Source organism: Elephantulus edwardii, unplaced genomic scaffold (assembly GCF_000299155.1).
Source record: "Elephantulus edwardii isolate Elephantulus edwardi_28Jun2011 unplaced genomic scaffold, EleEdw1.0 scaffold00212, whole genome shotgun sequence".
Lineage (NCBI taxonomy): Eukaryota > Metazoa > Chordata > Mammalia > Macroscelidea > Macroscelididae > Elephantulus > Elephantulus edwardii.
In genome coordinates, this window is record NW_006399962.1 from 2372906 (window position 1) to 2391162 (window position 18257).

The 18257-nt window shown below is 39.1% G+C and overlaps 1 pseudogene; it reads left to right on the forward strand.

The window, feature by feature from the left end:
* Nucleotides 1-18242, forward strand: part of LOC102872506 — a 66163-nt pseudogene extending 47921 nt beyond the window's left edge.
* Nucleotides 18243-18257: the final 15 nt, after the last annotated feature.

Sequence of the window (18257 nt, forward strand, 5' to 3'; positions counted from 1 at the left end):
TCCCAGAGGCGCACAGTTTGAATCCACCAGATGCTCTGCCGGGGAAGGAGGGACAATCTCCTCCTGTACCAGTCAGATCTGATTTGATGGTACACAACTCAAAAATAATAAAATTTTTAAAAAATACATACCTCAAAACATAACTGTTCTTCATAGTGGTTATTTCTGAGTAATAAATTATGGATATTTTTTCATTTTCTTATTTATATTTGTGTGTATATGTATAAAGAGGCCTGCCTTCCTTTTTAAATTGTAAAACATAAATAACATTTTTAAACCTCTGATGTTACTGTGTGAAAGAAAATTTTCAGAATGTGTTGCATTGACTGTGCAAAGGCGTTTGACTGTGTGGACCATAACAAACTATGGCTGACTCTGAGAAGAATGGGAATCCCAGAACACTTGATCGTGCTAATGCGGAACCTATACTTGGACCAGGAGGCAGTCGTCAGAACAGAGCAACGGAACACTGTGTGGTTCAAAATTGGGAAGGGCGTACACCAGGGATGCATCCTATCTCCATACCTTTTCAATCTATATGCAGAACAGATTATCCGGGAGGCTGGGCTCTATGGGGAGAAATGTGGGGGTCAAGATTGGTGGACGATTTATCAACAACCTGCGTTATGCAGATGACACCAATCCTGCTTGCTGAATCTGAATAGGACCTGAAGCACCTGCTGCAGAGGGTCAAGGACTGCAGCCTCCAATATGGATTGAGGCTCAATGTCAAGAAGACAAAGATTCTCACCACTGGACCAATTGGTAACCTCAGGATGGATGGTGAAGAAATTGAGATTGTACACAGCTTTAGTTTGCTTGGCTCCACAGTCAACACTCTTGGCACCAGCAGCCAGGAAATTAAAAGGCGCATTGCCATGGGAAAGTCTGCTGTTAGGGACCTCTCCAAAGTACTGAAGAGCAATGGTGTCTCTCTGGAGACTAAGGTGTGTTTGATACAGGCCATGGTCTTCGCAGTCACTTGTTATGCATCAGAGAGTTAGTGACCAAGGAGGATAGAAGGAGAATTGATGCCTTTGAGCTGTGGTGCTGGAGAAGAGTATTGAGAGTAACATGGACTGCTAGGAAAACAAACAGATTCATCCTGGAAAGGGTTAAACCGGGGACCTCCTTGGAGGCAAGGATTCTGAGACTCCGTCTAACATACTTTGAACATGTTGTGAGGAGAGACCGGTCCTTGGAGAAGGACATCATGTTGGGAGGGTGGAGGGACAATGCGATTGCCACAGAACAGTACAGAGTTTAGGGTTGTTGTACATAGGGTCGCTATGAGTCACAAGCGACTCGACAGCACATGGCAACAACAACAGTTACAGTGAAGATAAATGTGATTGATCTATATAAATTCTTGAGCATAATGCTTGGAAACAGTAATTGCTTCATAAAAGAGATCTGTAGTTTTTAGAAAAATAAATCATGCTAGGAAAGGTTGTTGTTAAGTGCTGTCGAGTCAAGTATGACTCATAGTGACACTATGAACAGCCATCCTGAACTCTGCCCTGTCCTGTGTCACCCTCATCATCTTTGACACAGTAGAGTGCATTGCTGAAGCCACTGTGTCAGTCTATCTCATTGGAGGTCTTCCTCACATTTACTGGTCCTCCTATCCTTCCAAATATGTCACTTCTCAGGGCCATGTCCAAAGTATGAAAGGCAGAGTTTTGTCATCTTTGCCTCCAAGGAGCCCTCTGCCTTCACTTTTTCCAAGATATATCTGTTCTTTCAGCAATCATGGGATAGTCAGTACTATTTTCCAGCTCTGTAACTCAAAGGTATCAGTTTTTCTGTCATCCTATTCATTGTCCTGCACTCTCAGGTATATCAGGTGATTTGGAAGACTATAGAGGGCAGAGGCAGAGGGCAGCAAAAGATAGGAAGACCTTACCCTCAGCTAGCTGGATTGACACTACAACAATGGCCTTGAGAATGGGATTGTGAGAATGGTGCAGGATAGGGCACGGTTCTGATGTGTTGTTCACAGGATCACAGTGTGTTGTAGTTGACACAACAGCACCTAACAATGACAACTTCTGTTGTTATTATTTCAAGAATGTGGTTGTCATTGACTAGCCAGAACTGACCCCACTTGACCTTCCAGCAGATTTTCAGAGGAAGTAAATCACATGGGAGGAAGTTGCTCATCTTCCTTTGCGAAGCAGCAGGTAGATTCAAACCATGTGCCTTTGGGAGTACAGTACTTTTTATCACTAGGCCACCAAAACTCCCTCAAGAAGATAAAATCAGAGCTGCAGGACAGTCACATTGTGGTGAAAACATCAGTGAAAAAATAATTGTATAATTTTTTGTCTTTCTGAAACTAATTAATATCCTATTCTACTATAGCTACCTGGTCCCAGATCTTTAAACATAAAAAAAGACAAAAACCTGCAAGATTAGAGTGGAATGTTTTGCTTTTCCTTTGTAACAGAATAGAGGAAATCACGAAGATGAAAAGGTGAGGCCTAATAGGACTTTCTTTGCAGTGAGTCCTCTGTGTCCCTGCTTTGATATTATTTATGAATCCTACAGAAAGTGACTTCTACCCACTGTTTTGGTTTGTCTCCCTAAGGAAGATCGATGGGCCACAGTGGTTAAGTGCTTGGCTGTTAATCAAAAAATTAACCATTTAAACTCACCAGCCACTTTGCATGGAAAAAGTGTGGCAGTCTTAGTTTTAAGAATTTCTAGAACTCTGTATTGCTGCATATGTTTGGCTAACCTTTAGAACTAAGTGCTGACAGAAGAGTTGTATTCATCTATTTATTTTCTCGGAGAACTGAGACATACGTGTACAAACCCCATTCAGCAGATGAAAACCCTCCTAGAAATATACATCAGTAGCTATTTTTTATGCTCTGTAGGGAGTTGCACTGATAACCCAAAGTTAACTACTCCTCTCTGGTGGTTCAAATCCAACCGCTGCTCTGTAGGAGAAAGATTGGCAATCTTCCTCCATGTGATTTACAACTTGGAAACACAATGGAGGATCAGCTATAAGTCACTTACAACTTGTGAGTTAGTGAGCTACTTTTGCTGGTCAGTAGTGCCAACATTTAATTTTACTTTTAATATAAATGACATGTATAGAAAACGTATCTTCAATATATAGTTATGTAAGGAATGAACATGATCTCTTAATATCATAATTTGTATTGTATGTGCTTAAGACATTTCTTCTCATGGTACAGGGAGGAGGCAGGGAGAGGGGAACAGTATGCTCACTGTCATTAAGTCCAAAGAAACTTATGAGATCCTCCAGTGGGTTTCTGAGGCTGTAAATTTCGCAGGTGGAGATTGTCCATCTTTCTCCCATGGTGGATTTGAACCACCAGTCATTGGGCTGGAAGCATAATTTGTTACCACTAAGCTAGTAGAGCTCCCTTTAAAAAAAAAATATTACTAATTTCAATGAAAATTTACAGATACTTTGGATTTCCATTCATTCACTGTTACACTTTTCTCCGCTCCCAACCCCCCTAGAACACTACCCTCTTGGAAAAGTAAAAGACAAATTCTTTCATTGTTTTACAATCCCTCCCTCTAGGTCCACTCCACTATGCAGCCTTCGCTGTGCACTCCTGCCATGACAATAATACCTAATCACATATCTCTTTTAAAGTGTTCTCCCTCATCTGTTTTAATGCAGTATACATTATTGAACCCATCTTTCTCAGTCTCTCCCCAACCCCAAGGTCAGTCCTGTTTTACAACAGTGGCACCATGCAGTATTTGTCCCTTTGTGATTGAGATATTTTACTCAGCATAATGTCCTCCAGGGTCACCCATTTTGAATAATATTGCATGAGTTCCTTGTTTTTCAATGCAGTTTAGTATTCCATTGTGTGAATATACCGCAACTTCTCTGTCCATTCGTTTGTTGATGAGCACTTAGGTTGTTTCCAACTCCTTGCTATTGTGAACAAAGCCACGATAAACATGGGTGTGTAGAGCTCCCTTTTTAGACATAGGAAGCTTCACTATTTTTATTTGGGTCAGATAGCACTGTCTTTGCACTAGTCCCTCAGTTTATCCAATTTCTGAATTTCCCTAATGAAGATAAATAAGAGAAAATCTTCAGGGATTTGGAATTTTGTATTATTTGATGAGTGACTGACTTGTTGCCATCAACTTGGAACTAACTTATAGCAGACCTCTAGGAGGTTTTTAGAGGCTCTAAATCTCACAAGAGGAGATCTTTCTCCTTCAGAGGAGCTAGTGGATTTCAACCTTTTGGTTGACAGTGCAAATCCTTATCAACTGGGCCACCAGAGCTTATAGATTAATTATTATTTGCATAGGTTTATTATTATTACTGTTATTAACTTTTCGTATACCAGAGTGGAAATATTTATTTCTCTATAGAGACTATTCCCTGACCAGTGTTTGCAGTAGTTTCTATGAAAAATGCTTTCTTTGAAAGGGTAGGGGAGGAAGCTTATCTAGTAGCTCTTAGTGACAGAGCCTGTTGCCATGGAATCCTGGATCAGATTGGCTAACACAAGAGCCAGTGAGCAGATAGAACACAAATGCATCATCATTTAACCTTGCAGAATTCATTTATTCAATGGTACATGACATTAATACCATATCTGTATATATAGCTGTGAAATAATGTGTTTCAAGAATAATATATACTATCTTTCTCTTCTCTTTAAAATTTGCAATTTAATGTAAACACTGTAATGGTATATTAGCTTCTTAATGTGAGTTCATTGATAAATGATATTGTGAGAGAAACCTAACATTTGCCAGTGGTTGACATGCAGCTATAGCCAGTTGGATTTAAGCCAATTCTAGGTCAAATTCTGGCCTTTTAGACCACAAGGGATTGTTTTTATTTCTGAGACTGCCTTGCTTATTTTGGTAGCTTTACTGTTGAGTAAGAAAAGTTGGTAGCTTTTTCTTACTTGCTTTTCCTTCCTCCTTTTACATCCTAGTATAATGGCTCACTGTCATTGTTGCATTTGCCTTAGAGTTAGTGGAGAATAACTTCCATATTTTCCATTTTAACTTCCCTAGCTTGCTCACTCACATTCATTAACTGTTGTGGATAGAGTTGTATCCTCTGCTAAAATACATGTATATAATGAAGTCATGTGAAAACTATAGAATGACATTTTATGATGTGATTAACCAAATAATTGTTAAGAGTGGAATGCAGCACTCCTTAATCCCATCACAGGCCTAATCTGATGTAAGGGAAGTTTCTGAAGGCTGTGGTCTTATAATACCATTTTTCTCAGTAGAGATACCTGTTCAAACGGTATGCAAAGCAAATCATTTGAGAAATTGGACAGTGTGAAGAAGAATGTGGTGTCAGGATTGAAAGATTTATCAGCAGCCAGTGTCACTGGACTCAACATTGTTCCTTTCCATAGAAGATCATGATATATATTTTTACCTATACTTTACTGCCCTTGTTGTTGTTGTTGTTGTTGTTGTTGTTATGTGCTGTTGAGTCGTTTGCGACTCATAGTGACCCTATGTACAACAGCCCTAAACCCTGCTCTATCCTGTGCCAATCACATTGCCTCTGACACACCCATCCCGATTACCCCAGTCACTGAATCAGTCCACCTCATAGAGGGTCTTCCCCTCCTGCACTGTCCATCTACCCTACCAAGCATGATGTCCCTCTCCAAAGGACCTGTCTCTCCTTACAACATGTCCAGAGTATGTCAGACGAAGCCCCAGAATCCTTGCCTCCAAGGAGTAGCCTGGTTTAACCCTCTCTTCTTGGCAGTCCATGGTACATTCAATACTCTTCTCCAGCACCACAGCTCAAAGGTGTCAGTTCTCCTTCTATCCTTGTCCAACTCTCTGATGCATGACAAGTGATTGCAAAAACCATGGCCTGTATCAGGCGGACCTTAGTCTCCAGAGAGACATTGTTGCTCTTGAGTACTTTAGAGAGGTCCCTAACAGCAGACTTCCCCATCGCAATACTTTTTTTATTTACTGGCTGCGGGTGCCAAGAGTGTTGACCGTGGAGCCAAGCATACTGAAACTGTGAACATTCTCAATCTCTTCGCCATCCATCCTGAAGCTACCGATTGGTCCAGTGGTGAGAATCTTTGTCTTCTTGACATTGAGCCTCAATCCATGCTGAAGGCTGTAGTCCTTGACTGTCTGCAGTAAGTGCATGAGGTCCAACATTTATAAGAAGATGTAGAGGAACTAACCATTCTGAGTGGTTCATCTCTTACTTTAGGTCTTAAGCTACCTCTATATCAATCTTTGGAGTCCTTTTTTTAAATATTATTTATCTAAAATTAGGTTTTAAATATAATTTTCAGAATATCATAGTACCAAGAACAATAAGCTAAGGACAGGAAGAGGTTGATAGAATTCAAAGATTGCTTCATTGCAGGCTTCTACTAATTGTTAAAATGATTGAGGTTCTCATTTATATCTGGTGATGTAGTTTTAGTACTGATTGAGGGAAACAGCATATACAAGATTCCAATTCTGACTAGAAAGCTGCTTATTCACAAGAGAAAAACATTAGCAATGAACAGTGAAGAAAAGGGACCTCTTAGTTACCTTCTTCTCCTTTCTTACTATGGAATATGGTTAGGAGGAATTTACTGGGTAGTTATTATTGACAGTCACTTTACATTTACTATCTCTCATAATTTTCTATTGCATCTGTGAGGTATACATCTCCTGATTTCCTGACTGCTGGTACCAAGGGTGTCAAGTGTGAATCCAAGTAACAATATCATTAATATCACATGCAAGCAAAATACTGCTGAAAATCATACAAAAATGGCTAGAACAGTACATAGATAGAGAACTGCCAGAAGTTCAAGCATCATTTAGAATAGGTTGTGGCACCAGGGATATCATTGCTGATGTCAGATGAATCCTGGCTGAAAGTAAAGAATACCAAAAGAATGTCTGTTTTTGCTTTTTTACGATATAAAGGCATTTGGCCATGTAGATCAGAATACATCGTGGCTGACACTGAGAAGAAGGGGAGTCCCAGAGCATTTAATTATGCTCATGAGAGACCTAGACCAGAAGACTATTATGCAAATAGAGCAGGGGAACACATGTGTCGGGGTTGTATTCTCCATACCTATTCCATATGCATTCTCAACAAATTATTTGAGAATCTGGACTCTATGAAGAGGAATTTGGCATCAGGGTTGGAGGGAGACTCATAAATAACCTGACTTACGCAGATGACACAATATTACTTGTTCAAAGTGAGTAGGACTTGAAGCACTTGTTGCAGAAGATCAAAGAATGCAATTTTGGTGTGCATTGTGTCTCAATATTAAGAAAACAAACATTCTTAACCATTGGACCGATAGGTAACATCATGATGAATGGAGAATAGATTGAAACTGTCAGCAGCTTCATCTTGCTTGGATTCACAGTTAACACCCTTTGTACCAGCAGTCAGTAAATAAAGAGATGCATTGCAATGGGAAAATCTGCAATTAGGAACCTCTCCAAATTATTGAGGAGTAATGATGTCATTTTGAGGACTAGGGTATGTCTGATTCAGATCATAATCTTTCGGACCTCTTGCTATGCATCTGAGAGCTAGACAGTGAATAAGGATAATAGAAAAAGAATTGATGTCTTTGAGCTATGATATTGGAAAAGAACACAGAACATCCCATGGACAGCCAGAAAAACAAACAAATAATGTTTTGGAGAGGGTGCAACTGGAGTGTTCTTTGCAGGCAAGAATGATGAGGCTTTGCCTCACATACTTTGAGCATGTTGCTAGGAAGGGCTATTCCTTGGAGAGGGACAAGATGCTGGGAAGGGAAGAGGTCAGTGAAGGATAAGAAGACCCTCAACCAGGTGTATTGACATGGCAACTGATACAGTAGGCTCTTGCGTGTCAGGAAGTGTGAGAATGACACAGGATAGAAGAGTGTTCGGATCTTTTGTTCATAAGGTTGCTATGATTCATACTCAATTCAACAGTATCTCACAACTATCAATGGCTTTTAATCCTAGGATCATCTCAGTCCAAATAACTGCCCAAGTTCGAGTCTTTAGCTTCCATAGTCAATCCAGTAGAAAAGAGAGATGGCTAAACAAGGACCATCCATTACCTTTAAGAATACTTTATGGAAGTTGTATTTGCTACTTCTACTTACATCTCTTGACTAGAACTTGGTCACTTACTCATAGTTAGCCACACCAGAGAATTTGAGAATGTTGTTGTTAGTTCTCATTGAGTCTACTATGATCCATAGCAATCCTAGGTACAGCAGATCTCAAACTTGTTCTATCCTGAACCATCCTTGATCTCTGTCAAGTTCAAGCCCATTGTAGTAGTCTCTGCATCAAATATATATCAGGTGTGTATCCTTTCTCCATACCTTTTTGTTGTTGTTGTTGTTTTGTTGTTGTTGTTATGTGCCATCGAGTCACTTGCTCGTAGAGACCCTATGTACAACAGCCCTAAACCCTGCTCTATCCTGTGCCAAGCGTACTGCCTCTGACATACCCATCCCGATTATCCCAGCCACTGAATCAATCCACCTCATAGAGGGTCTTCCCCTCTTGCGCTGTCCCTCCACCCTCCCAAGAATGATGTACCTCTCCAAGGACTGCTCCCTCCTTACAACATGTCCAAAGTATGTCAGACGAAACCCCAGAATCCTTGCCTCCAAGGAGCAGCCTGGTTTAACCCTCTCCAGGATGAATGTTTGTTTTCTTTGCAGTCCATGGTACATTCAATACTCTCCTCCAGCACCACAGCTCAAAGGCATCAATTCTCCTTCTATCCTCCCTAGTCATTGTCCAACTCTCTGATGCATAACAAGTGATTGCAAAGACCATAGCCTGTATCAGACACACCTTAGTCTCCAGAGTGACACCATTGCTTTTCAGTACCCTGGAGAGGTCCCTAACAGCAGGCTTTCCCATCGCAATATGTTTTTTGATTTCCTGGCTACTGGTACCAAGTGTGTTGACTCACGTGGAGCCAAGCAGACTAAAGTTGTTAACAATCTCAATCTCTTCACCATCCATCCTGATGCTGCCAATTGGTTCAGTGGTGAGAATCTTTGTCTTCTTGACATTGAGCCGCAATCCGTACTGAAGGCTGCAGTTCTTGACCCTCTGCAGCAAGTGTTTCAGGTCCTCCTCAGTTTCAGCAAGCAGGGTTGTGTCGTCTGCATAAAGCAGATTGTTAATACATCTTCCACCAATCCTGATGCCACACTTCTCCTCATAGAGCCCAGCTTCGGATATCTGTTCTGCATACAGGTTGAAAAGGTATGGAGATAGGACACATCCCTGGTGTCCACCTTTCCCAATTTTGAACCATGCAGTGTTTCCCTGCTCTGTTCTGATGACTGCCTCTTGGTCTAAGTATAGGTTTCGCATTAGCACAATCAATTATTCTGGAATTCGCATTCTTCTCAGAGTCAGCCACAGTTTGTTATGGTCCACACAGTCAAATGCCTTTGCATAATCAGTGAAACACAGATAGACATCCCTCTGGTATTCCCTGCTTTCAGCTAAGATCCATCTAACATCAGCTGCAATATCCCTAGTACCATGACCCCTTCTAAACCCAGCCTTTTCTATATGCTGAGGAAATCATTCGAGAAGCTGGATCATATGGAGAAGAATGTGGCGTCAGGAATGGAGGAAGATTCATCAACAAGTTGAGCTGTTTGGATGACATTACCTTGCTTGCAGAAAGTGGAGAGGACTTGAAGCAGAAGATCAAAGACGATTCAATGAGTTATGTCTCAACATCAGAGATACAAAATTCCTTAACACTGGACCAATAGGCAATATCATGATAGGATAGGAGAAAAGACTGAAGTTGTCAACAATTTCATTTTACTTGGATCCACAAGTAACACCCTTGGTCACAGCCATTAAGAGATCAAAAGATGTGTTATATTAGGGAAATCTGCTGTCAAAGACCTTTCTGAAGTTCTAAAGAGCCAGGATGTCAGTTTAATGAATAAGATGCTCTTGGTACACGCTTTGCCCTTTTCAGTTGCTTCTTATGCATCTCGACACTGGACAGTGCTTAAGAAAGAAGAATTGATGCCTTTGCATTTTGGTGTTGGTGAAGAATATTGACTATTTCATGCATTTCCAAAAGAACAAATAAATATCTTTTTTTAAAAATTTTATTAATTTTAATGAACATTTACTTCCTTCCACAGTGGTTGCACACACTTCCACCAACAGTGAATAAGGGTTCTAGTTTCTCAACAACCTCGACAGCATTTGTTGCATGCTATTCTGTTAAATTTTGCTATTTTGTTTTATTTGCCTCTGTCTTAAAGCTAGGGGTTTTGAACATTTCTTCATGTGCTTGTTGGCCATCTGAATGTCTTCTTTGGTGAAGTGTCTGTTTATATCCTGTGCCCATTTTTCAATTGGATTATTTACCTTTATTTTATTGTGGTTCTCAAGTATTTTATAAATTCTATATTTTATATATTTTACAAATTCTAGATTTATAAATTCTTAAGTTTTCCGGATTCTTCATGTGAAATCAGATTCTTCTAGTCTTGTAATCCTTATCTGACATGTCATTGCTAAATACTTTTTCCTAGTCTGTGGATTTCCTTTTTACCCTGTTGGAGAAGTTTTTGGATGTGCATAGGGATTTGATTCTTAGAAGGTCCCATTCATCTATTTTATCTTCTCCTGGTTCTCGATTTTTCAGGATAAAATAAATCTATCTTGAAGGAAAAACAACTGAAGTGCTGCTTCTTAAAGGCTAGAACAGAAACTTCCATCTCTCTCTCTTTGGGCATCTTCAGGAGGAACCTATCTTTGAAAAGATATATCATACTGGGAAAAGTAAGACATCAGCAGAAGAGAGGAAGACTCACAATGAGAGATGGATTGATGCAGTGAACTAGTTTGAGAATATGTTTAGCTTTTTCCAGGAAGTCATGTGCCAAACTGGTAAAGAAGAAGAAAATAGATATTGGGATAGAACAGTCTTTTCTCTACTGTGGAGGCTTAAAGGCCTTAAGTTTTCCAGATTTTCATCTGAAATCAGATTTTTCTAATCTTGTAACAAGGGAACGCAGATGGCTCTGGTGTGATTTACAGCCTCTGAAAACCTGCTGGAAGGTCAGTTAGGACTCAGTTTTGACTAGATGGCACAGAGCAACAATAAAATCATAGCCAGTCTCACTCTTGATTTTAGGTTTTGAAAGATTTTTTTCAATACTAAATCGTTGACTTAGTTGTCCTCTTCACCTGACAAGTGGTAGCATTGACCTCTGAGGTCATCACATTAGGACAAGATAAAGATGTTTAGTTAGTGATTGAAAATGCCATTAACAGTGGGCAAATTGTCATCTTTCCCAAATGTCTTGTCTAATTTGAATTAGAGCAATTTTGCAATAGATTGGGGGGGAAATGTATAAACATCAGAGATTGTTGCAGCTCTTAAGATTTAGTCATATTTTCTGTGTAATGGCACTGCTTTGAAAATGGTAAAGAAAATGGAAGCAGCTAAGAAAGACCCCTATTACTGCTGTTTTTTTAAGTGAGGAGGCAGTTGGATCTGTTCTGCTTCACTTGACGTTTTGGCCAAGAATGTATAAAAGCTGAGAAAACTGTAGTGACATCCATACTTTAGTCCATTAATCAGAGCACCTGAAGTTCTCATCTCAGAGCAAATACAACCATAACAGAGACTGAACAAAAAAAGAAGGTACGTGTTCAAAACATTTTACTCTTGTTTCTCCCTTTACTTAACCTAAGAAATTGCTTTGTATACCCGCTAGCTCCTGTGGGCTCCACCAGTGAATTAATTTGCAATTATATAGCAGAATGGTTTTCCTGCTTCCCTGATTTGGGAAATTGTCATAGTTATTATTGTTGTTATCATTGTTATTGGCCTAGTAATACCTTTAACAGTTGACTTTTATAATATTTAAGGGCATGATGACTACTACTTACTGTATAGCTTTAGATGATCTGTAAACCAAATATGCTTTACTCCACTATATTCTACTTTTCTCTCTTTGAGGAGGAGGAGTAAGACCCATATCCCTTATTTATAATTCAGTAGGACCTTCTTCCCAAGAGCTGTGTTGAGGTATAGGTATACAGTTGTTTCGTATTTTGTTTTGGCACAATAGTGGAAAGAAACATGGCATTTTGGAATCAAGATTTGAATTCTGCCTCATATATATATATATGTGGCTCTGAACAATTAATTTAGTATTTCTGATAGTTTCTTTTATAAAATTATGATAGTGTTTTATACATTTAAAAGATCAGATATGGTATATGCTAAAACTTATAAAAACTCAAAAGAATTCAAAGGGATGGTAGTAGTTTAGAGACTTTGGAATCAGAAAACACCAACGTTTTGCCACTTTGTAGTGGCACATTGAACACATTGCTTAATTAACTATTTTGGGTGGATGAGTTGAAGTGCATAAAATGTCTAGTGCATAATTGTACTTCATAACATTAGTGCATTTTCCTTTTCTCCTAACTCCAGTGTTAAAAAATGTAAAAACCATGAACACCTAAACTATTTTGATTTGTTCTTAATTTACCATATTAACTCTTCAATATTATGTGGAGTTGGCAAAGAATGCTGAATATATCATGGACTACTTAAAGAACAAACAAGTCTGTTCTGCAAGAAATGCAGTGAGAAACAAGAATGTTGACACTTTGTCTTACATACTTTTTATGGACCTATTATCAGGAGGGATCAGTCCCTGGAGAAAGCCATCATGCTGGTTAAGTAAAAGGTCAGTGAAAAAGAAGATACCTTCAATAAGATGGATTGCACAGTAGCTTCAACAATAGACTTAAAGCACAGTGAAGATGGTGCAGGAATGGACAGATTTTATTGTTGTACATAAGATTGCTGCAATTTGAAGCTGTCTCAGTGTCACATTATTTACCCTATAGATGTTTTATCTGTTCTGTCTTGATTCCTAAGGACTTCCTCCCCTATCCTTGGTATGGTTAAATAAATACAGTAAAGCACACTGATCTTAAGCATTCAAGTAATGAGTTTTGACAATAATAAACATTTGTGTAGCCCCCACTCCAAACAATAAATAAAATATTTCCATCACTCCTGGAAGATATGTCACTTTCCATTCATTCAGTATTTTCTCTTGGATCATCCACTGTCTGATTTCTGTCACTATAGACTAGTTTTGCCTGCTTTTTGACTTTAATATTTAATGAAACCAAGTACACTGTCATTGAGTTGATTCAGAATTACAGTGACCTTTCATGGAGTTTCCAAAGCTGTAAATCTTTACAGAAAAGATTATCCATCTTTCTGTCACCAAGTACCCAATGGATTCAAACCACTAACTTTTTTTATTAGCAACCAAACACATAACACACTATATCACTGGACCTCCTGAACATAATTTAAATGGACTTAGATACTTTTGAGTTGTGGTGCTGGAGAAGAATATTGAACATACCATGAACTGCCTAGAGAACAAACAGGTCTGTCTTGAAGAGGATGAAACCAAGTATCTCCCTGGAGGCAAGGATTTTGAAGTTCTGTCTCATATACTTTGGGCCTGTGGCCAAGAGGGACTAGGCCTTAGAGAAGGACATCATGCTCGGAAGGGTAGAGGGATAGTGCAGGAGAGAAAGATCCAGATAAGATGGATTGACATAGTAACTAGGGTATTGGGGGTAGGTGTTTCAGAAATCCGTGAGACTAGCTCAGGACAGGGCAGGGTTTGTAGCTATTGTACATAGTGCCAGTATGAGTCGCAGGTGACTCAATGGCACATAACAATAACAGCAAAAAAGTATGCATTTTTTGGTCTGACTTCTTTCATTTAACATAGTGCTTTTGAGATCTACCCTTGTATATATCAGTATGCACAATAGATTATTCTTTTTTTATCAAGTTGTTACTGTTTTATATCATCCATTAGAAACCAACTTATATCTGACTTTCCAGTGAATTTTGAGAGACAGTTAATTGCTCGAGAGGAAACTACCCTTATTTCTCCTGCAGAGCAGCTGATTGATTTGAACCATGTACGTTTGGGTTGGCAGTGTAAATGTATACCATTAAGCCACTAGAGCTCCCTGACTACTGAGTTATCTTAATATACCATATTGTATATTAATAAATATGAGTTTTATTAATTTATCACATAATGAAATATATTAATCATTATATATTCTTGAGTTAATATCTGTTTTAAGCAGTTTTTTAAAAGTCTGAGTAATAATTGGAAATCATTTACTCTTGATACATAAATTAATGAAAGACTATGAAAGACTAAAAAGCTTTATAGGTAATTTGTCTCAGGGTACATCAGAATTTTTAGCACCTAGGTATATTGTCTTTTTGCTTGTATTCTCTCTACTTAGTCATAGATGGAAAGAGAAAATGAAACTGCCCTTCTGAGTTTTGAAGTCACCGTTATAATATATTCCCTTTGGCCTGATGTATAGGAAGTTGCTCATAGAATTGATGGAAGAATATATAATTTCACTCTGCTCTGCAAAGTATTTACCTTCACATCAGAAAAATTATGGGGAACATGCAGTATTGTCCCGGCGGGGTGGGGGTGGAATCTTGATTCCTGCTTCCTAGTCATCCTCCTCATATCATCCTATTTCTTGACTTCCTCCCTTTGGCCTCCCACATTCTACTATCCCCTCTCTGCAACTTTTAGCCATTGAGGGTCCTCAAGAGACGTTCTGCCTTAGAAATTGTGCTGTTTGTGTCAATGAAATATACGGTGTACACAGAATACCTTTTTGAGAAGCAAACGTCTAGGCTCTCCTGGGAACTTAATGTTTTTGCTTTGTTCTTGTCCAAGAATATGAAATAGTTTCCTTTTTCTTCACCTACCAGATGATCTCCCAAACCTTTAATGTCTTCCATAATCCAAATACACCATCAGAAGTGACAGTTACTTCTCTACCTTTTAGCCTGGCTTTATTTTCATTCTTAGAGGTTTTAAAAATTAATCAATTGTCTTGCTTCTCAGCTGCAACTTTTAGTTTTGTTTTAACTAGAAAAAAAAATGTTTTCACAAATCCTTATTCTCTACCCAGAGGTATGCAGTTCAAATCCACCAGATGCTCTGCTGGAGAAAGAGGGGCAATCTCCTCCTGTACCAGTCAGATCTAATTTGATGGTGCGCGCACATGCGCGCACACACACACACAATTAAAAAAAAAGAAAAAACAAATCTTTATGCTGTAGAAGTAAGAAGAGCCTTTTTGATGCAAAGGGTTACAAGATTGGAAGCAGCCTCAAGAGTTGTTTTATTTATGTTTTATCTGAGTGAAGCTTTACAAACCATGCTGAGTTGTCATATAATTATTCAAAGACTTTTTGTTTTATAGCATTAATTACAATTGATTAAAGAGATAAATTAACTACAATGTCTAATCCACACCCCTAACATTTGCTTGAAAGAGCAATAGAAGAGCATCAGTCTAGGAAGCATGGTTTCAAGCTGAGTATATTTCCCGGTGGATCTTGGTACTGGATTATTAACACCTAGCATGACTGCGCATACTATCCTTTTGTCTTTTATCCCAGAAGCAAAAAAGATCATGTGATTTGAAGACTTGATTTAAGAAGCTGGGAAGGAGATAAAATAAAGATGTCGCAAGCTGCTGAAATGGAAGCATGGTGCTTATTGCCCTTGAGTTGATTGGAACTCATAACCAGACTTCCTTGATTTCCATCAAGGCGGTCAGTATTAACAAGAAGAGTCTGCCTGTCCTTTTCCTGTGAAGCAGTGGTAGATTCCAATTTCTAGAACTGTGACATCTTGTGATAGCAAGACAGCATGCTAAGATCCACACTGCCAGAGTCCTTTAATTAAGCATGGTTTTAATGGCTTTCAGTTGGTGTTAGTAGAAAAAGGTTATGGGGAGATTAGATTTGCCATTTTAAAGGGAAAATGTTGCCAAAAGAAATGGGCTACCTCTGGAGATGAAAACTTTCTCCTTCACTACATATATGCTGTCAGTTTACTGTACTGGGATAAGTTGTGAATTGCTGTGATACTGAAAGCTATGCCATCGGTGTGTCAAATGTCAGAAGGGTCACCCATGGTAGACAGGTTTTATCTAGTAGGGCTCCTAGGTTAAGACAGACTAGAAAATAGGATTTGCCATCCACTTCTTAGGTAGTATGCCTCTAAAAACCCTTTGAACAATAAAGGAACATGAATATATATATAGTATTAGAAGTAGAGCCCAGACTTGAATTCCGTTAAAAGGAGGAGAAACAGCTGGAAACATCCTTTTACTAGTTGGAACTAGTTGTATATATGAAGTATAGATGTTGAAAAACTAGAAGTTATTAAAAAGGCAATAGAATGCATGAACATCAATATTCTATGCATTAGTGAGTTCATTAATGGACTGGCTTTGGCCATTTTGAATCAGACAATACACAGTATACAGTCCAGGAATGTAAAACAAAAGAAGAATGGTGTTGCATTTGTAGTTTAAAAGACAATTTCAAGTTCTATCCTGAAGTACAGTGTTGTGAATTATAGGATATTATTCATATGCATGCAAAGAAACCCTGTTAATATGACTATTATTCAAATATATGCACCAGCAGTTAAAGCCAAAGAGAAGGAAATTGAGGATTTTCAGTTCAAAATTGACCAAACAAGCAATCAAGATCCGTTAATAATTGGTGATTGGAGAATACAAAAGTTGGAAACCGTGAAGAAAGAATGGTAGGTAGAAAGTATGAACTTGGTGAAAGAATGAGACTGGCAACAGAGTGATTGAATTTCAGACATTTAATGATTTATTCATCACAAATACCTTTTTTAAAAAACATACTGATTTACACATGGATCTCACCTGATAGACTGCAGAGGAATCATACTGACTACATCAGTGGGAAGAATCATTGCAGAAACTTATTATCAGCAGTCAAAACCAGGCTCGTAGCTGAGTGTGTAATAGACCATCAATTACTCATGTGCAAGTTCCAGTTCCAGCTAAGGCTGAAGAAAATGAAAACGAGTCCACAAGAACCAAAATATGATCTTGTGTCTCTCCCAACTGAATTTAAAAATCATCTTAAGAATAGATTTGAAGAGAGGCATGCTTCCTCAGACCAGGTAACATTACATTTGCTACATTTCCAGATTCCAGCACCAACTTACCAGCAAAGATTTTACCAAAAAGTTTAGGACCAATAAATGTGAATGTTGGACCCCAAATTATTATAAGCACACCGCAGAGACTAACCACTTCAGGAAGTGTTCTGATCGGGAGTCCTTACACCCCTGCACCGGCAGTGGTTACTCAGACTCACATCGCCGAAAGCACTGGTTGGGTCCCAGGTAAACGAAGCAAAAAAGGAGATAAAAATGGGAAAGGCTTGAGACATTTTTCAATGAAAGTGTGTGAGAAAGTTCAGCGGAAAGGAACCACATCATATAATGAAGTGGCTGATGAGCTGGTGTCCGAATTCACGAATGCAAATAACCATTTGGCTGCTGATTTCGCAGGCTTATGATCAGAAGAATATTAGACGAAGAGTTTATGATGCTTTAAATGTGCTGATGGCAATGAACATCATTTCAAAGGAAAAAAAGAAATCAAGTGGATCGGCCTGCCTACCAACTCGGCTTAGGAATGTCAAAATCTGGAGATAGAGAAGCAGAGGTGAATAGAACGGATAAAGCAGAAGTGAATCCAGCTGCAAGAACTTCTCCTTCAGCAAATAGCTTTCAAAAACCTGGTGCAGAGGAATCGGCAAAATGAGCTGGAGAACCAGGGCCCCCCCGGCTCAGAACTCCACCATTCAGCTGCCCTTTATCATCGTCAGTACAAGCAGGAAAACCGTCATCGATTGCAGCATTTCCAGTGACAAGTTTGAATACCTTTTTAACTTCGACAACACTTTTGAGATCCATGATGATGTAGAAGTACTAAAGCGCATGGGAATGTCCTTTGGCCTGGAGTCAGGCACGTGCTTCCTGGAAGACCTGAAACTTGCCAAATCATTGGTCCCAAAGGCTCTGGAAGGTTATGTCACAGATATCTCCACAGGACCTACTTGGTTAAATCAGGGACTCCTTTTGAACTCTACCCAATCAGTTTCAAATTTCGAGCTGACCACTGGTGCCACCTTATGCCCGTCAAGTGTGAACCAAGGGTTGTGCTTGGATGCTGAAGTGGCCTTAGCAACCGGGCAGTTCCTGGCTCCCAGTAGTCACCAGTCCAGCAGCGCAGTGTCCCACTGCTCCAACTCCTGAGGTGAGACCCCCCCC